The sequence below is a fragment of the Taudactylus pleione genome, unplaced genomic scaffold (genome assembly GCF_031769625.1).
Source record: "Taudactylus pleione unplaced genomic scaffold, aTauple2 ptg000729l, whole genome shotgun sequence".
Taxonomy (NCBI): domain Eukaryota; kingdom Metazoa; phylum Chordata; class Amphibia; order Anura; family Myobatrachidae; genus Taudactylus; species Taudactylus pleione.
In genome coordinates, this window is record NW_028285131.1 from 1,032,508 (window position 1) to 1,054,110 (window position 21,603).

At 40.9% G+C, this 21,603-nt stretch overlaps 1 protein-coding gene across 1 annotated transcript in view; it reads left to right on the forward strand.

The window, feature by feature from the left end:
• The window catches only part of PCP4 (Purkinje cell protein 4), a 138,445-nt gene that overhangs the window by 55,863 nt on the left and 60,979 nt on the right, over positions 1-21,603 (forward strand). The gene's annotated exons all lie outside the window — the stretch shown is intronic.

Consider the following 21,603-nt stretch of genomic DNA (forward strand, 5'->3'; position numbering starts at 1 on the left):
TTAGTGTCCTATGGCCGCGATTCAATTCAGCGAGCTGTTACAGATATGTCCTCCTTCATCTTTGCCGCTTGTGTGGAAAATCACGCCACGCATGTTGCGAGTCGTGCACCCGCGAATGGATACATGATCTGCATTCGCGCCCGTGATTCCATAGGACTGAATGGTGTGACCGCAGCGCGTGGCATGGAGTAGCGTGTATGGTCATGTACAGTAGTCAGGTCATGTTGGGGTGTAGTGCCCTATGTCTGTATATAGTGTAATAGATGTGTATTATGGTCATGTACAGTGGTCAGGTCATGTTGGGGGTGTAGTGTCCTATGTCTGTATACAGTGTAATAGATGTGTATTATGGTCATGAACAGTGGTCAGGACATGTTCGGGGTGTAGTGTCCTATGTCTGTATATAGTGTAATAGATGTGTATTATGGTCATGTACAGTGGTCAGGTCATGTTGGGGGTGTAGTGTCCTATGTCTGTATATAGTGTAATAGATGTGTATTATGGTCATGTACAGTGGTCAGGTCATGTTGGGGTGTAGTGCCCTATGTCTGTATACAGTGTAATAGATGTGTATTATGGTCATGTACAGTGGTCAGGTCATGTTGGGGGAGTAGTGTCCTATGTCTGAATACAGTGTAATAGATGTGTATTATGGTCATGTACAGTGGTCAGGACATGTTCGGGGTGTAGTGTCCAATATCTGTATACAGTGTAATAGATGTGTATTATGATCATGTACAGCGGTCAGGTCATGTTGGGGGTGTAGTGACCTATGTCTGTATACAGTGTAATAGATGTGTATTCTGATCATGTACATGGTCATTGTGTAATAGATGTGTATTATGATCATGTACAGTGGTCAGGTCATGTTGGGGGTGTAGTGCCCTATGTCTGTATACAGTGTAATAGATGTGTATTATGATCATGTACAGTGGTCAGGTCATGTTGGGGGTGTAGTGTCCTATGTCTGTATACAGTGTAATAGATGTGTATTATGGTCATGTACAGTGGTCAGGTCATGTTGGGGGTGTAGTGTCCTATGTCTGTATACAGTGTAATAGATGTGTATTATGGTCATGTACAGTGGTCAGGACATGTTCGGGGTGTAGTGTCCTATATCTGTATACAGTGTAATAGATGTGTATTATGATCATGTACAGCGGTCAGGTCATGTTGGGGGTGTAGTGACCTATGTCTGTATACAGTGTAATAGATGTGTATTATGGTCATGTACAGCGGTCAGGTCATGTTGGGGGTGTAGTGTCCTATGTCTGTATAGAGTGTAATAGATGTGTATTATGATCATGTACAGTGGTCAGGTCATGTTGGGGGTGTAGTGTCCTATGTCTGTATACAGTGTAATAGATGTGTATTATGATCATGTACAGTGGTCAGGTCATGTTGGGGGTGTAGTGTCCTATGTCTGTATAGTGTGTAATAGATGTGTATTATGGTCTGGAACAGTGGTCAGGTCATGTTGGGGGTGTAGTGTCCTATGTCTGTATAGTGTGTAATAGATGTGTATTATGGTCATGTACAGTGGTCAGGTCATGTTGGGGGTGTAGAGTCCTATGTCTGTATACAGTGTAATAGAATTGTATTATGATCATGTACAGTGGTTAGGTCATGTTGGGGGTGTAGTGTCCTATGTCTGTATACAGTGTAATAGAATTGTATTATTATCATGTACAGTGATCAGGTCATGTTGGGGGTGTAGTGTCCTATGTCTCTGTATACAGTGTAATAGAATTGTATTATTATCATGTACAGTGGTCAGGTCATGTTGAGGGTGTAGTGTCTTATGTCTGTATACAGTGTAATAGATGTGTATTATGGTCATGTACAGTGGTCAGGTCATGTTGGGGGTGTACGGTCCTATGTCTGTATACAGTGTAATAGATGTGTATTATGGTCATGTACAGTGGTCAGGTCATGTTGGGGTGTAGTGTCCTATGTCTGTATACAGTGTAATAGATGTGTATTATGATCATGTACAGTGGTCAGGTCATGTTGGGGGTGTAGGGTCCTATGTCTGTATACAGTGTAATAGATGTGTATTCTGATCATGTACATGGTCATTGTGTAATAGATGTGTATTATGATCGTGTACAGTGGTCAGGTCATGTTGGGGGTGTAGTGCCCTATGTCTGTATACAGTGTAATAGATGTGTATTATGATCATGTACAGTGGTCAGGTCATGTTGGGGGTGTAGTGTCCTATGTCTGTATACAGTGTAATAGATGTGTATTATGGTCATGTACAGCGGTCAGGTCATGTTGGGGGTGTAGTGTCCTATGTCTGTATACAGTGTAATAGATGTGTATTATGATCATGTACAGCGGTCAGGTCATGTTGGGGATGTAGTGTCCTATGTCTGTATAGAGTGTAATAGATGTGTATTATGGTCATGTACAGCGGTCAGGTCATGTTGGGGGTGTAGGGTCCTATGTCTGTATACAGTGTAATAGATGTGTATTATGGTCATGTACAGCGGTCAGGTCATGTTGGGGGTGTAGGGTCCTATGTCTGTATACAGTGTAATAGATCTGTATTATGGTCATGTACAGCGGTCAGGTCATGTTGGGGGTGTAGTGTCCTATGTCTGTATACAGTGTAATAGATGTGTATTATGATCATGTACAGCGGTCAGGTCATGGTTGGGGTGTAGTGTCCTATGTCTGTATACAGTGTAATAGATGTGTATTATGATCATGTACAGTGGTCAGATCATGTTGGGGGTGTAGTGTCCTATGTCTGTATACAGTGTAATAGATGTGTATTATGGTCATGTACAGTGGTCAGGTCATGTTGGGGTGTAGTGTCCTATGTCTGTATATAGTGTAATAGATGTGTATTATGATCATGTACAGTGGTCAGGTCATGTTGGGGTGTAGTGTCCTATGTCTGTATATAGTGTAATAGATGTGTATTATAGTCATGTACAGTGGTCAGGTCATGTTGGGGGTGTAGTGTCCTATGTCTGTATACAGTGTAATAGATGTGTATTATGATCATGTACAGTGGTCAGGTCATGTTGGGGGTGTAGTGTCCTATGTCTGTATAGTGTGTAATAGATGTGTATTATGATCATGTACAGTGGTCAGGTCATGTTGGGGTGTAGTGTCCTATGTCTGTATACAGAGTAATAGATTTGTATTATGATCATGTACAGCGGTCAGGTCATGTTGGGGGTGTAGTGTCCTATGTCTGTATAGTGTGTAATAGATGTGTATTATGGTCATGTACAGTGGTCATGTCATGTTGGGGGTGTAGTGTCCTATATCTGTATACAGTGTAATAGATGTGTATTATGATCATGTACATGGTCATTGTGTAATAGATGTGTATTATGATCATGTACAGTGGTCAGGTCATGTTGGGGGTGTAGTGTCCTATATCTGTATACAGTGTAATAGATGTGTATTATGGTCATGTACAGCGGTCAGGTCATGTTGGGGGTGTAGTGTCCTATGTCTGTATAGAGTGTAATAGATGTGTATTATGATCATGTACAGTGGTCAGGTCATGTTGGGGGTGTAGTGTCCTATGTCTGTATACAGTGTAATAGATGTGTATTATGATCATGTACACTGGTCAGGTTATGTAGGGGGTGTAGTGCCCTATGTCTGTATACAGTGTAATAGATGTGTATTATGATCATGTACAGTGGTCAGGTCATGTTGGGGGTGTAGTGTCCTATGTCTGTATACAGTGTAATAGATGTGTATTATTATCATGTACAGTGGTCAGGTCATGTTGGGGGTGTAGTGCCCTATGTCTGTATACAGTGTAATACATGTGTATTATGATCATGTACAGTGGTCAGGTCATGTTGGGGGTGTAGTGCCCTATGTCTGTATACAGTGTAATAGATGTGTATTATGATCATGTACAGTGGTCAGGTCATGTTGCAGGTGTAGTGTCCTATATCTGTATACAGTGTAATAGATGTGTATTATGATCATGTACAGTGGTCAGGTCATGTTGGGGGTGTAGTGTCCTATGTCTGTATACAGTGCAGTAGATGTGTATTATGGTCATGTACAGTGGTCAGGTCATGTTGGGGGTGTAGTGTCCTATGTCTGTATAGACTGTAATAGATGTGTATTATGAGCATGTACAGTGGTCAGGTCATGTTGGGGGTATAGTGTCCTATGTCTGTATACAGTGTAATAGATGTGTATTCTTGTCATGTACAGTGGTCAGGTCATGTTGGGGGTGTAGTGTCCTATGTCTGTATAGTGTGTAATAGATTTGTATTATGGTCATGTACAGTGGTCAGGTCATGTTGGGGGTGTAGTGTCCTATATCTGTATACAGTGTAATTGATGTGTATTATGATCATGTACATGGTCATTGTGTAATAGATGTGTATTATGATCATGTACAGTGGTCAGGTCATGTTGGGGGTGTAGTGTCCTATGTCTGTATACAGTGTAATAGATGTGTATTATGGTCATGAACAGCGGTCAGGTCATGTTGGGGGTGTAGTGTCCCTTGTCTGTATACAGTGTAATAGATGTGTATTATGATCATGTACAGTGGTCAGGTCATGTTGGGGGTGTAGTGTCCTATGTCTGTATAGAGTGTAATAGATGTGTATTATGGTCATGTACAGTGGTCAGATCATGTTGGGGGTGTAGTGTCCTATGTCTGTATACAGTGTAATAGATGTGTATTATGGTCATGTACAGTGGTCAGGTCATGTTGGGGGTGTAGGGTCCTATGTCTGTATACAGTGTAATAGATGTGTATTATGGTCATGTACAGTGGTAAAGTCATGTTGGGGGTGTAGTGTCCTATGTCTGTAACTCTGTATACAGTGTAATAGATGTGTATTATGGTCATGTACAGTGGTCAGGTCATGTTGGGGGTGTAGTGTCCTATGTCTGTATACAGTGTAATAGATGTGTATTATGATCATGTACAGTGGTCAGGTCATGTTGGGGGTGTAGTGTCCTATGTCTGTATACAGTGTAGTAGATGTGTATTATGGTCAGGGGGTGTAGGGTCCTATGTCTGTATACAGTGTAATAGATGTGTATTATGGTCATGTACAGTGGTCAGGTCATGTTGGGGGTGTAGTGTCCTATGTCTGTATACAGTGCAGTAGATGTGTATTATGGTCATGTACAGTGGTCAGGTCATGTTGGGGGTGTAGTGTCCTATGTCTGTATAGACTGTAATAGATGTGTATTATGAGCATGTACAGTGGTCAGGTCATGTTGGGGGTATAGTGTCCTATGTCTGTATACAGTGTAATAGATGTGTATTCTTGTCATGTACAGTGGTCAGGTCATGTTGGGGGTGTAGTGTCCTATGTCTGTATAGTGTGTAATAGATTTGTATTATGGTCATGTACAGTGGTCAGGTCATGTTGGGGGTGTAGTGTCCTATATCTGTATACAGTGTAATAGATGTGTATTATGATCATGTACATGGTCATTGTGTAATAGATGTGTATTATGATCATGTACAGTGGTCAGGTCATGTTGGGGGTGTAGTGTCCTATGTCTGTATACAGTGTAATAGATGTGTATTATGGTCATGAACAGCGGTCAGGTCATGTTGGGGGTGTAGTGTCCCTTGTCTGTATACAGTGTAATAGATGTGTATTATGATCATGTACAGTGGTCAGGTCATGTTGGGGGTGTAGTGTCCTATGTCTGTATAGAGTGTAATAGATGTGTATTATGGTCATGTACAGTGGTCAGATCATGTTGGGGGTGTAGTGTCCTATGTCTGTATACAGTGTAATAGATGTGTATTATGGTCATGTACAGTGGTCAGGTCATGTTGGGGGTGTAGGGTCCTATGTCTGTATACAGTGTAATAGATGTGTATTATGGTCATGTACAGTGGTCAGGTCATGTTGGGGGTGTAGTGTCCTATGTCTGTAACTCTGTATACAGTGTAATAGATGTGTATTATGGTCATGTACAGTGGTCAGGTCATGTTGGGGGTGTAGTGTCCTATGTCTGTATACAGTGTAATAGATGTGTATTATGATCATGTACAGTGGTCAGGTCATGTTGGGGGTGTAGTGTCCTATGTCTGTATACAGTGTAATAGATGTGTATTATGGTCAGGGGGTGTAGGGTCCTATGTCTGTATACAGTGTAATAGATATGTATTATGGTCATGTACAGTGGTCAGGTCATGTTGGGGTGTAGTGTCCTATGTCTGTATATAGTGTAATAGATGTGTATTATGATCATGTACAGTGGTCAGGTCATGTTGGCAGTGTAGTGCCCTATGTCTGTATACAGTGTAATAGATGTGTATTATGGTCATGTACAGTGGTCAGGTCATGTTGAGGGTGTAGTGTCCTATGTCTGTATACAGTGTAATAGATGTGTATTATGATCATGTACAGTGGTCAGGTCATGTTGGGGTGTAGTGTCCTATGTCTGTATATAGTATAATAGATCTATATTATGATCATGTACAGTGGTCAGGTCATGTTGGGGTGTAGTGTATATAGTGTAATAGATGTGTATTATGGTCATGTACAGTGGTCAGGTCATGTTGGGGTGTAGTGTCCTATGTCTGTATAGGGTGTAATAGATGTGTATTATAATCATGTACAGTAGTCAGGTCATGTTGGGGTGTAGTGTCCTATGTCTGTACAGGGTGTAATAGATGTGTATTATGATCATGTACAGTGGTCAGGTCATGTTGGGGTGTAGTGTCCTATGTGTGTATACGGTGTAATAGAAGTGTATTATGATCATGTACAGTGGTGAGGTCATGTTGGGGGTGTAGTGTCCTATATCTGTATAGTGTCTAATAGATGTGTATTATGATCATGTACAGTGGTCAGGTTATGTTGGGGGTGTAGTGTCCTATGTCTGTATATAGTATAATAGATGTGTATTATGATCATGTACAGTGGTCAGGTCATGTTGGGGTGTAGTGTATATAGTGTAATAGATGTGTATTATGGTCATGTACAGTGGTCAGGTCATGTTGGGGTGTAGTGTCCTATGTCTGTATAGGGTGTAATAGATGTGTATTATGATCATGTACAGTGGTCAGGTCATGTTGGGGTGTAGTGTCCTATGTCTGTACAGGGTGTAATAGATGTGTATTATGATCATGTACAGTGGTCAGGTCATGTTGGGGTGTAGTGTCCTATGTGTGTATACGGTGTAATAGATGTGTATTATGATCATGTACAGTGGTCAGGTCATGTTGGGGGTGTAGTGTCCTATGTCTGTATAGGGTGTAATAGATGTGTATTATGATCATGTACAGTGGTCAGGTCATGTTGGGGTGTAGTGTCCTATGTCTGTATACAGTGTAATAGATGTGTATTATGGTCATGTACAGTGGTCAGGTCATGTTGGGGGTGTAGTGCCCTATGTCTGTATACAGTGTAATAGATGTGTATTATGATCATGTACAGTGGTCAGGTCATGTTGGGGTTGTAGTGTCCTATGTCTGTATACAGTGTAATAGATGTGTATTATTATCATATACAGTGGTCAGGTCATGTTGGGGGTGTAGTGCCCTATGTCTGTATACAGTGTAATACATGTGTATTATTATCATGTACAGTGGTCAGGTCATGTTCGGGGTGTAGTGCCCTATGTCTGTATACAGTGTAATAGATGTGTATTATGATCATGTACAGTGGTCAGGTCATGTTGGAGGTGTAGTTTCCTATATCTGTATACAGTGTAATAGATGTGTATTATGATCATGTACAGTGGTCAGGTCATGTTGGGGGTGTAGTGTCCTATGTCTGTATACAGTGCAATAGATGTGTATTATGGTCATGTACAGTGGTCAGGTCATGTTGGGGGTGTAGTGTCCTATGTCTGTATAGACTGTAATAGATGTGTATTATGATCATGTACAGTGGTCAGGTTATGTTGGGGGTGTAGTGTCCTATGTCTGTATAGGGTGTAATAGATGTGTATTATGATCATGTACAGTGGTGAGGTCATGTTGGGGGTGTAGTGTCCTATATCTGTATAGTGTGTAATAGATGTGTATTATGATCATGTACAGTGGTCAGGTTATGTTGGGGGTGTAGTGTCCTATGTCTGTATACAGTGTAATAGATGTGTATTATGGTCATGTACAGTGGTCAGGTCATGTTGGGGGTGTAGTGTCCTATGCCTGTATACAGTGTAATAGATGTGTATTATGATCATGTACAGTGGTCAGGTCATGTTGGGGTGTAGTGTCCTATGTCTGTATATAGTATAATAGATGTGTATTATGATCATGTACAGTGGTCAGGTCATGTTGGGGTGTAGTGTATATAGTGTAATGTGTATTATGGTCATGTACAGTGGTCAGGTCATGTTGGGGTGTAATGTCCTATGTCTGTATAGGGTGTAAAAGATGTGTATTATGATCATGTACAGTGGTCAGGTCATGTTGGGGTGTAGTGTCCTATGTGTGTATACGGTGTAATAGATGTGTATTATGATCATGTACAGTGGTCAGGTCATGTTGGGGGTGTAGTGTCCTATGTCTGTATAGGGTGTAATAGATGTGTATTATGATCATGTACAGTGGTCAGGTCATGTTGGGGTGTAGTGTCCTATGTCTGTATACAGTGTAATAGATGTGTATTATGGTCATGTACAGTGGTCAGGTCATGTTGGGGGTGTAGTGCCCTATGTCTGTATACAGTGTAATAGATGTGTATTATGATCATGTACAGTGGTCAGGTCATGTTGGGGGTGTAGTGTCCTATGTCTGTATACAGTGTAATAGATGTGTATTATTATCATGTACAGTGGTCAGGTCATGTTGGGGGTGTAGTGCCCTATGTCTGTATACAGTGTAATACATGTGTATTATTATCATGTACAGTGGTCAGGTCATGTTTGGGGTGTAGTGCCCTATGTCTGTATACAGTGTAATAGATGTGTATTATGAACATGTACAGTGGTGAGGTCATGTTGGGGGTGTAGTGTCCTATATCTGTATAGTGTGTAATAGATGTGTATTATGATCATGTACAGTGGTCAGGTTATGTTGGGGGTGTAGTGTCCTATGTCTGTATAGTGTCTAATAGATGTGTATTATGATCATGTACAGTGGTCCGGTTATGTTGGGGGTGTAGTGTCCTATGTCTGTATAGGGTGTAATAGATGTGTATTATGATCATGTACAGTGGTGAGGTCATGTTGGGGGTGTAGTGTCCTATATCTGTATAGTGTGTAATAGATGTGTATTATGATCATGTACAGTGGTCAGGTCATGTTGGGGTGTAGTGTATATAGTGTAATGTGTATTATGGTCATGTACAGTGGTCAGGTCATGTTGGGGTGTAATGTCCTATGTCTGTATAGGGTGTAATAGATGTGTATTATGATCATGTACAGTGGTCAGGTCATGTTGGGGTGTAGTGTCCTATGTCTGTATATAGTGTAATAGATGTGTATTATGGTCATGTACAGTGGTCAGGTCATGTTGCGGGTGTAGTGCCCTATGTCTGTATACGGTGTAATAGATGTGTATTATGGTCATGTACAGTAGTCAGGGCATGTTGGGAGTGTAGTGTCCTATGTCTGTATAGGGTGTAATAGATGTGTATTATGGTCATGTACAGTAGTCAAGGCATGTTGGGGGTGTAGTGTCCTATGTCTGTATACAGTGTAATAGATGTGTATTATTATCATGTACAGTGGTCAGGTCATGTTGGGGGTGTAGTGCCCTATGTCTGTATACAGTGTAATACATGTGTATTATTATCATGTACAGTGGTCAGGTCATGTTTGGGGTGTAGTGCCCTATGTCTGTATACAGTGTAATAGATGTGTATTATGAACATGTACAGTGGTGAGGTCATGTTGGGGGTGTAGTGTCCTATATCTGTATAGTGTGTAATAGATGTGTATTATGATCATGTACAGTGGTCAGGTTATGTTGGGGGTGTAGTGTCCTATGTCTGTATAGTGTCTAATAGATGTGTATTATGATCATGTACAGTGGTCCGGTTATGTTGGGGTGTAGTGTCCTATGTCTGTATACAGTGTAATAGATGTGTATTATGGTCATGTACAGTGGTCAGGTCATGTTGGGGGTGTAGTGCCCTATGTCTGTATACAGTGTAATAGATGTGTATTATGATCATGTACAGTGGTCAGGTCATGTTGGGGTTGTAGTGTCCTATGTCTGTATACAGTGTAATAGATGTGTATTATTATCATATACAGTGGTCAGGTCATGTTGGGGGTGTAGTGCCCTATGTCTGTATACAGTGTAATACATGTGTATTATTATCATGTACAGTGGTCAGGTCATGTTCGGGGTGTAGTGCCCTATGTCTGTATACAGTGTAATAGATGTGTATTATGATCATGTACAGTGGTCAGGTCATGTTGGAGGTGTAGTTTCCTATATCTGTATACAGTGTAATAGATGTGTATTATGATCATGTACAGTGGTCAGGTCATGTTGGGGTTGTAGTGTCCTATGTCTGTATACAGTGTAATAGATGTGTATTATTATCATATACAGTGGTCAGGTCATGTTGGGGGTGTAGTGCCCTATGTCTGTATACAGTGTAATACATGTGTATTATTATCATGTACAGTGGTCAGGTCATGTTCGGGGTGTAGTGCCCTATGTCTGTATACAGTGTAATAGATGTGTATTATGATCATGTACAGTGGTCAGGTCATGTTGGAGGTGTAGTTTCCTATATCTGTATACAGTGTAATAGATGTGTATTATGATCATGTACAGTGGTCAGGTCATGTTGGGGGTGTAGTGTCCTATGTCTGTATACAGTGCAATAGATGTGTATTATGGTCATGTACAGTGGTCAGGTCATGTTGGGGGTGTAGTGTCCTATGTCTGTATAGACTGTAATAGATGTGTATTATGATCATGTACAGTGGTCAGGTTATGTTGGGGGTGTAGTGTCCTATGTCTGTATAGGGTGTAATAGATGTGTATTATGATCATGTACAGTGGTGAGGTCATGTTGGGGGTGTAGTGTCCTATATCTGTATAGTGTGTAATAGATGTGTATTATGATCATGTACAGTGGTCAGGTTATGTTGGGGGTGTAGTGTCCTATGTCTGTATACAGTGTAATAGATGTGTATTATGGTCATGTACAGTGGTCAGGTCATGTTGGGGGTGTAGTGTCCTATGCCTGTATACAGTGTAATAGATGTGTATTATGATCATGTACAGTGGTCAGGTCATGTTGGGGTGTAGTGTCCTATGTCTGTATATAGTATAATAGATGTGTATTATGATCATGTACAGTGGTCAGGTCATGTTGGGGTGTAGTGTATATAGTGTAATGTGTATTATGGTCATGTACAGTGGTCAGGTCATGTTGGGGTGTAATGTCCTATGTCTGTATAGGGTGTAAAAGATGTGTATTATGATCATGTACAGTGGTCAGGTCATGTTGGGGTGTAGTGTCCTATGTGTGTATACGGTGTAATAGATGTGTATTATGATCATGTACAGTGGTCAGGTCATGTTGGGGGTGTAGTGTCCTATGTCTGTATAGGGTGTAATAGATGTGTATTATGATCATGTACAGTGGTCAGGTCATGTTGGGGTGTAGTGTCCTATGTCTGTATACAGTGTAATAGATGTGTATTATGGTCATGTACAGTGGTCAGGTCATGTTGGGGGTGTAGTGCCCTATGTCTGTATACAGTGTAATAGATGTGTATTATGATCATGTACAGTGGTCAGGTCATGTTGGGGGTGTAGTGTCCTATGTTTGTATACAGTGTAATAGATGTGTATTATTATCATGTACAGTGGTCAGGTCATGTTGGGGGTGTAGTGCCCTATGTCTGTATACAGTGTAATACATGTGTATTATTATCATGTACAGTGGTCAGGTCATGTTTGGGGTGTAGTGCCCTATGTCTGTATACAGTGTAATAGATGTGTATTATGAACATGTACAGTGGTGAGGTCATGTTGGGGGTGTAGTGTCCTATATCTGTATAGTGTGTAATAGATGTGTATTATGATCATGTACAGTGGTCAGGTTATGTTGGGGGTGTAGTGTCCTATGTCTGTATAGTGTCTAATAGATGTGTATTATGATCATGTACAGTGGTCCGGTTATGTTGGGGGTGTAGTGTCCTATGTCTGTATAGGGTGTAATAGATGTGTATTATGATCATGTACAGTGGTGAGGTCATGTTGGGGGTGTAGTGTCCTATATCTGTATAGTGTGTAATAGATGTGTATTATGATCATGTACAGTGGTCAGGTCATGTTGGGGTGTAGTGTATATAGTGTAATGTGTATTATGGTCATGTACAGTGGTCAGGTCATGTTGGGGTGTAATGTCCTATGTCTGTATAGGGTGTAATAGATGTGTATTATGATCATGTACAGTGGTCAGGTCATGTTGGGGTGTAGTGTCCTATGTCTGTATATAGTGTAATAGATGTGTATTATGGTCATGTACAGTGGTCAGGTCATGTTGCGGGTGTAGTGCCCTATGTCTGTATACGGTGTAATAGATGTGTATTATGGTCATGTACAGTAGTCAGGGCATGTTGGGAGTGTAGTGTCCTATGTCTGTATAGGGTGTAATAGATGTGTATTATGGTCATGTACAGTAGTCAAGGCATGTTGGGGGTGTAGTGTCCTATGTCTGTATACAGTGTAATAGATGTGTATTATGATCATGTACAGTGGTCAGGTCATGTTGGGGTGTAGTGTCCTATGTCTGTATATAGTATAATAGATGTGTATTATGATCATGTACAGTGGTCAGGTCATGTTGGGGTGTAGTGTATATAGTGTAATAGATGTGTATTATGGTCATGTACAGTGGTCAGGTCATGTTGGGGTGTAGTGTCCTGTGTCTGTATAGGGTGTAATAGATGTGTATTATGATCATGTACAGTGGTCAGGTCATGTTGGGGTGTAGTGTCCTATGTCTGTACAGGGTGTAATAGATGTGTATTATGATCATGTACAGTGGTCAGGTCATGTTGGGGTGTAGTGTCCTGTGTGTGTATACGGTGTAATAGATGTGTATTATGATCATGTACAGTGGTCAGGTCATGTTGGGGGTGTAGTGTCCTATGTCTGTATACAGTGTAATGTGTATTATTATCATGTACAGTGGTCAGGTCATGTTGGGGGTGTAGTGCCCTATGTCTGTATAGAGTGTAATAGATGTGTATTATTATCATGTACAGTGGTCAGGTCATGTTTGGGGTGTAGTGCCCTATGTTTGTATACAGTGTAATAGATGTGTATTATGATCATGTACAGTGGTCAGGTCATGTTGGAGGTGTAGTGTCCTATATCTGTATACAGTGTAATAGATGTGTATTATGATCATGTACAGTGGTCAGGTCATGTTGGGGGTGTAGTGTCCTATGTCTGTATACAGTGCAATAGATGTGTATTATGGTCATGTACAGTGGTCAGGTCATGTTGGGGGTGTAGTGTCCTATGTCTGTATAGGGTGTAATAGATGTGTATTCTGATCATGTACATGGTCATTGTGTAATAGATGTGTATTATGATCATGTACAGTGGTCAGGTCATGTTGGGGGTGTAGTGCCCTATGTCTGTATACAGTGTAATAGATGTGTATTATGATCATGTACAGTGGTCAGGTCATGTTGGGGGTGTAGTGTCCTATGTCTGTATACAGTGTAATAGATGTGTATTATGGTCATGTACAGCGGTCAGGTCATGTTGGGGGTGTAGTGTCCTATGTCTGTATACAGTGTAATAGATGTGTATTATGGTCATGTACAGTGGTCAGGACATGTTCGGGGTGTAGTGTCCTATATCTGTATACAGTGTAATAGATGTGTATTATGATCATGTACAGCGGTCAGGTCATGTTGGGGGTGTAGTGACCTATGTCTGTATACAGTGTAATAGATGTGTATTATGGTCATGTACAGCGGTCAGGTCATGTTGGGGGTGTAGTGTCCTATGTCTGTATAGAGTGTAATAGATGTGTATTATGATCATGTACAGTGGTCAGGTCATGTTGGGGGTGTAGTGTCCTATGTCTGTATACAGTGTAATAGATGTGTATTATGATCATGTACAGTGGTCAGGTCATGTTGGGGGTGTAGTGTCCTATGTCTGTATAGTGTGTAATAGATGTGTATTATGGTCTGGAACAGTGGTCAGGTCATGTTGGGGGTGTAGTGTCCTATGTCTGTATAGTGTGTAATAGATGTGTATTATGGTCATGTACAGTGGTCAGGTCATGTTGGGGGTGTAGAGTCCTATGTCTGTATACAGTGTAATAGAATTGTATTATGATCATGTACAGTGGTTAGGTCATGTTGGGGGTGTAGTGTCCTATGTCTGTATACAGTGTAATAGAATTGTATTATTATCATGTACAGTGATCAGGTCATGTTGGGGGTGTAGTGTCCTATGTCTCTGTATACAGTGTAATAGAATTGTATTATTATCATGTACAGTGGTCAGGTCATGTTGAGGGTGTAGTGTCTTATGTCTGTATACAGTGTAATAGATGTGTATTATGGTCATGTACAGTGGTCAGGTCATGTTGGGGGTGTACGGTCCTATGTCTGTATACAGTGTAATAGATGTGTATTATGGTCATGTACAGTGGTCAGGTCATGTTGGGGTGTAGTGTCCTATGTCTGTATACAGTGTAATAGATGTGTATTATGATCATGTACAGTGGTCAGGTCATGTTGGGGGTGTAGGGTCCTATGTCTGTATACAGTGTAATAGATGTGTATTCTGATCATGTACATGGTCATTGTGTAATAGATGTGTATTATGATCGTGTACAGTGGTCAGGTCATGTTGGGGGTGTAGTGCCCTATGTCTGTATACAGTGTAATAGATGTGTATTATGATCATGTACAGTGGTCAGGTCATGTTGGGGGTGTAGTGTCCTATGTCTGTATACAGTGTAATAGATGTGTATTATGGTCATGTACAGCGGTCAGGTCATGTTGGGGGTGTAGTGTCCTATGTCTGTATACAGTGTAATAGATGTGTATTATGATCATGTACAGCGGTCAGGTCATGTTGGGGATGTAGTGTCCTATGTCTGTATAGAGTGTAATAGATGTGTATTATGGTCATGTACAGCGGTCAGGTCATGTTGGGGGTGTAGGGTCCTATGTCTGTATACAGTGTAATAGATGTGTATTATGGTCATGTACAGCGGTCAGGTCATGTTGGGGGTGTAGGGTCCTATGTCTGTATACAGTGTAATAGATCTGTATTATGGTCATGTACAGCGGTCAGGTCATGTTGGGGGTGTAGTGTCCTATGTCTGTATACAGTGTAATAGATGTGTATTATGATCATGTACAGCGGTCAGGTCATGGTTGGGGTGTAGTGTCCTATGTCTGTATACAGTGTAATAGATGTGTATTATGATCATGTACAGTGGTCAGATCATGTTGGGGGTGTAGTGTCCTATGTCTGTATACAGTGTAATAGATGTGTATTATGGTCATGTACAGTGGTCAGGTCATGTTGGGGTGTAGTGTCCTATGTCTGTATATAGTGTAATAGATGTGTATTATGATCATGTACAGTGGTCAGGTCATGTTGGGGTGTAGTGTCCTATGTCTGTATATAGTGTAATAGATGTGTATTATAGTCATGTACAGTGGTCAGGTCATGTTGGGGGTGTAGTGTCCTATGTCTGTATACAGTGTAATAGATGTGTATTATGATCATGTACAGTGGTCAGGTCATGTTGGGGGTGTAGTGTCCTATGTCTGTATAGTGTGTAATAGATGTGTATTATGATCATGTACAGTGGTCAGGTCATGTTGGGGTGTAGTGTCCTATGTCTGTATACAGAGTAATAGATTTGTATTATGATCATGTACAGCGGTCAGGTCATGTTGGGGGTGTAGTGTCCTATGTCTGTATAGTGTGTAATAGATGTGTATTATGGTCATGTACAGTGGTCATGTCATGTTGGGGGTGTAGTGTCCTATATCTGTATACAGTGTAATAGATGTGTATTATGATCATGTACATGGTCATTGTGTAATAGATGTGTATTATGATCATGTACAGTGGTCAGGTCATGTTGGGGGTGTAGTGTCCTATATCTGTATACAGTGTAATAGATGTGTATTATGGTCATGTACAGCGGTCAGGTCATGTTGGGGGTGTAGTGTCCTATGTCTGTATAGAGTGTAATAGATGTGTATTATGATCATGTACAGTGGTCAGGTCATGTTGGGGGTGTAGTGTCCTATGTCTGTATACAGTGTAATAGATGTGTATTATGATCATGTACACTGGTCAGGTTATGTAGGGGGTGTAGTGCCCTATGTCTGTATACAGTGTAATAGATGTGTATTATGATCATGTACAGTGGTCAGGTCATGTTGGGGGTGTAGTGTCCTATGTCTGTATACAGTGTAATAGATGTGTATTATTATCATGTACAGTGGTCAGGTCATGTTGGGGGTGTAGTGCCCTATGTCTGTATACAGTGTAATACATGTGTATTATGATCATGTACAGTGGTCAGGTCATGTTGGGGGTGTAGTGCCCTATGTCTGTATACAGTGTAATAGATGTGTATTATGATCATGTACAGTGGTCAGGTCATGTTGCAGGTGTAGTGTCCTATATCTGTATACAGTGTAATAGATGTGTATTATGATCATGTACAGTGGTCAGGTCATGTTGGGGGTGTAGTGTCCTATGTCTGTATACAGTGCAGTAGATGTGTATTATGGTCATGTACAGTGGTCAGGTCATGTTGGGGGTGTAGTGTCCTATGTCTGTATAGACTGTAATAGATGTGTATTATGAGCATGTACAGTGGTCAGGTCATGTTGGGGGTATAGTGTCCTATGTCTGTATACAGTGTAATAGATGTGTATTCTTGTCATGTACAGTGGTCAGGTCATGTTGGGGGTGTAGTGTCCTATGTCTGTATAGTGTGTAATAGATTTGTATTATGGTCATGTACAGTGGTCAGGTCATGTTGGGGGTGTAGTGTCCTATATCTGTATACAGTGTAATTGATGTGTATTATGATCATGTACATGGTCATTGTGTAATAGATGTGTATTATGATCATGTACAGTGGTCAGGTCATGTTGGGGGTGTAGTGTCCTATGTCTGTATACAGTGTAATAGATGTGTATTATGGTCATGAACAGCGGTCAGGTCATGTTGGGGGTGTAGTGTCCCTTGTCTGTATACAGTGTAATAGATGTGTATTATGATCATGTACAGTGGTCAGGTCATGTTGGGGGTGTAGTGTCCTATGTCTGTATAGAGTGTAATAGATGTGTATTATGGTCATGTACAGTGGTCAGATCATGTTGGGGGTGTAGTGTCCTATGTCTGTATACAGTGTAATAGATGTGTATTATGGTCATGTACAGTGGTCAGGTCATGTTGGGGGTGTAGGGTCCTATGTCTGTATACAGTGTAATAGATGTGTATTATGGTCATGTACAGTGGTAAAGTCATGTTGGGGGTGTAGTGTCCTATGTCTGTAACTCTGTATACAGTGTAATAGATGTGTATTATGGTCATGTACAGTGGTCAGGTCATGTTGGGGGTGTAGTGTCCTATGTCTGTATACAGTGTAATAGATGTGTATTATGATCATGTACAGTGGTCAGGTCATGTTGGGGGTGTAGTGTCCTATGTCTGTATACAGTGTAGTAGATGTGTATTATGGTCAGGGGGTGTAGGGTCCTATGTCTGTATACAGTGTAATAGATGTGTATTATGGTCATGTACAGTGGTCAGGTCATGTTGGGGGTGTAGTGTCCTATGTCTGTATACAGTGCAGTAGATGTGTATTATGGTCATGTACAGTGGTCAGGTCATGTTGGGGGTGTAGTGTCCTATGTCTGTATAGACTGTAATAGATGTGTATTATGAGCATGTACAGTGGTCAGGTCATGTTGGGGGTATAGTGTCCTATGTCTGTATACAGTGTAATAGATGTGTATTCTTGTCATGTACAGTGGTCAGGTCATGTTGGGGGTGTAGTGTCCTATGTCTGTATAGTGTGTAATAGATTTGTATTATGGTCATGTACAGTGGTCAGGTCATGTTGGGGGTGTAGTGTCCTATATCTGTATACAGTGTAATAGATGTGTATTATGATCATGTACATGGTCATTGTGTAATAGATGTGTATTATGATCATGTACAGTGGTCAGGTCATGTTGGGGGTGTAGTGTCCTATGTCTGTATACAGTGTAATAGATGTGTATTATGGTCATGAACAGCGGTCAGGTCATGTTGGGGGTGTAGTGTCCCTTGTCTGTATACAGTGTAATAGATGTGTATTATGATCATGTACAGTGGTCAGGTCATGTTGGGGGTGTAGTGTCCTATGTCTGTATAGAGTGTAATAGATGTGTATTATGGTCATGTACAGTGGTCAGATCATGTTGGGGGTGTAGTGTCCTATGTCTGTATACAGTGTAATAGATGTGTATTATGGTCATGTACAGTGGTCAGGTCATGTTGGGGGTGTAGGGTCCTATGTCTGTATACAGTGTAATAGATGTGTATTATGGTCATGTACAGTGGTCAGGTCATGTTGGGGGTGTAGTGTCCTATGTCTGTAACTCTGTATACAGTGTAATAGATGTGTATTATGGTCATGTACAGTGGTCAGGTCATGTTGGGGGTGTAGTGTCCTATGTCTGTATACAGTGTAATAGATGTGTATTATGATCATGTACAGTGGTCAGGTCATGTTGGGGGTGTAGTGTCCTATGTCTGTATACAGTGTAATAGATGTGTATTATGGTCAGGGGGTGTAGGGTCCTATGTCTGTATACAGTGTAATAGATATGTATTATGGTCATGTACAGTGGTCAGGTCATGTTGGGGTGTAGTGTCCTATGTCTGTATATAGTGTAATAGATGTGTATTATGATCATGTACAGTGGTCAGGTCATGTTGGCAGTGTAGTGCCCTATGTCTGTATACAGTGTAATAGATGTGTATTATGGTCATGTACAGTGGTCAGGTCATGTTGAGGGTGTAGTGTCCTATGTCTGTATACAGTGTAATAGATGTGTATTATGATCATGTACAGTGGTCAGGTCATGTTGGGGTGTAGTGTCCTATGTCTGTATATAGTATAATAGATCTATATTATGATCATGTACAGTGGTCAGGTCATGTTGGGGTGTAGTGTATATAGTGTAATAGATGTGTATTATGGTCATGTACAGTGGTCAGGTCATGTTGGGGTGTAGTGTCCTATGTCTGTATAGGGTGTAATAGATGTGTATTATAATCATGTACAGTAGTCAGGTCATGTTGGGGTGTAGTGTCCTATGTCTGTACAGGGTGTAATAGATGTGTATTATGATCATGTACAGTTGTCAGGTCATGTTGGGGTGTAGTGTCCTATGTGTGTATACGGTGTAATAGAAGTGTATTATGATCATGTACAGTGGTGAGGTCATGTTGGGGGTGTAGTGTCCTATATCTGTATAGTGTCTAATAGATGTGTATTATGATCATGTACAGTGGTCAGGTTATGTTGGGGGTGTAGTGTCCTATGTCTGTATATAGTATAATAGATGTGTATTATGATCATGTACAGTGGTCAGGTCATGTTGGGGTGTAGTGTATATAGTGTAATAGATGTGTATTATGGTCATGTACAGTGGTCAGGTCATGTTGGGGTGTAGTGTCCTATGTCTGTATAGGGTGTAATAGATGTGTATTATGATCATGTACAGTGGTCAGGTCATGTTGGGGTGTAGTGTCCTATGTCTGTACAGGGTGTAATAGATGTGTATTATGATCATGTACAGTGGTCAGGTCATGTTGGGGTGTAGTGTCCTATGTGTGTATACGGTGTAATAGATGTGTATTATGATCATGTACAGTGGTCAGGTCATGTTGGGGGTGTAGTGTCCTATGTCTGTATAGGGTGTAATAGATGTGTATTATGATCATGTACAGTGGTCAGGTCATGTTGGGGTGTAGTGTCCTATGTCTGTATACAGTGTAATAGATGTGTATTATGGTCATGTACAGTGGTCAGGTCATGTTGGGGGTGTAGTGCCCTATGTCTGTATACAGTGTAATAGATGTGTATTATGATCATGTACAGTGGTCAGGTCATGTTGGGGTTGTAGTGTCCTATGTCTGTATACAGTGTAATAGATGTGTATTATTATCATATACAGTGGTCAGGTCATGTTGGGGGTGTAGTGCCCTATGTCTGTATACAGTGTAATACATGTGTATTATTATCATGTACAGTGGTCAGGTCATGTTCGGGGTGTAGTGCCCTATGTCTGTATACAGTGTAATAGATGTGTATTATGATCATGTACAGTGGTCAGGTCATGTTGGAGGTGTAGTTTCCTATATCTGTATACAGTGTAATAGATGTGTATTATGATCATGTACAGTGGTCAGGTCATGTTGGGGGTGTAGTGTCCTATGTCTGTATACAGTGCAATAGATGTGTATTATGGTCATGTACAGTGGTCAGGTCATGTTGGGGGTGTAGTGTCCTATGTCTGTATAGACTGTAATAGATGTGTATTATGATCATGTACAGTGGTCAGGTTATGTTGGGGGTGTAGTGTCCTATGTCTGTATAGGGTGTAATAGATGTGTATTATGATCATGTACAGTGGTGAGGTCATGTTGGGGGTGTAGTGTCCTATATCTGTATAGTGTGTAATAGATGTGTATTATGATCATGTACAGTGGTCAGGTTATGTTGGGGGTGTAGTGTCCTATGTCTGTATACAGTGTAATAGATGTGTATTATGGTCATGTACAGTGGTCAGGTCATGTTGGGGGTGTAGTGTCCTATGCCTGTATACAGTGTAATAGATGTGTATTATGATCATGTACAGTGGTCAGGTCATGTTGGGGTGTAGTGTCCTATGTCTGTATATAGTATAATAGATGTGTATTATGATCATGTACAGTGGTCAGGTCATGTTGGGGTGTAGTGTATATAGTGTAATGTGTATTATGGTCATGTACAGTGGTCAGGTCATGTTGGGGTGTAATGTCCTATGTCTGTATAGGGTGTAAAAGATGTGTATTATGATCATGTACAGTGGTCAGGTCATGTTGGGGTGTAGTGTCCTATGTGTGTATACGGTGTAATAGATGTGTATTATGATCATGTACAGTGGTCAGGTCATGTTGGGGGTGTAGTGTCCTATGTCTGTATAGGGTGTAATAGATGTGTATTATGATCATGTACAGTGGTCAGGTCATGTTGGGGTGTAGTGTCCTATGTCTGTATACAGTGTAATAGATGTGTATTATGGTCATGTACAGTGGTCAGGTCATGTTGGGGGTGTAGTGCCCTATGTCTGTATACAGTGTAATAGATGTGTATTATGATCATGTACAGTGGTCAGGTCATGTTGGGGGTGTAGTGTCCTATGTCTGTATACAGTGTAATAGATGTGTATTATTATCATGTACAGTGGTCAGGTCATGTTGGGGGTGTAGTGCCCTATGTCTGTATACAGTGTAATACATGTGTATTATTATCATGTACAGTGGTCAGGTCATGTTTGGGGTGTAGTGCCCTATGTCTGTATACAGTGTAATAGATGTGTATTATGAACATGTACAGTGGTGAGGTCATGTTGGGGGTGTAGTGTCCTATATCTGTATAG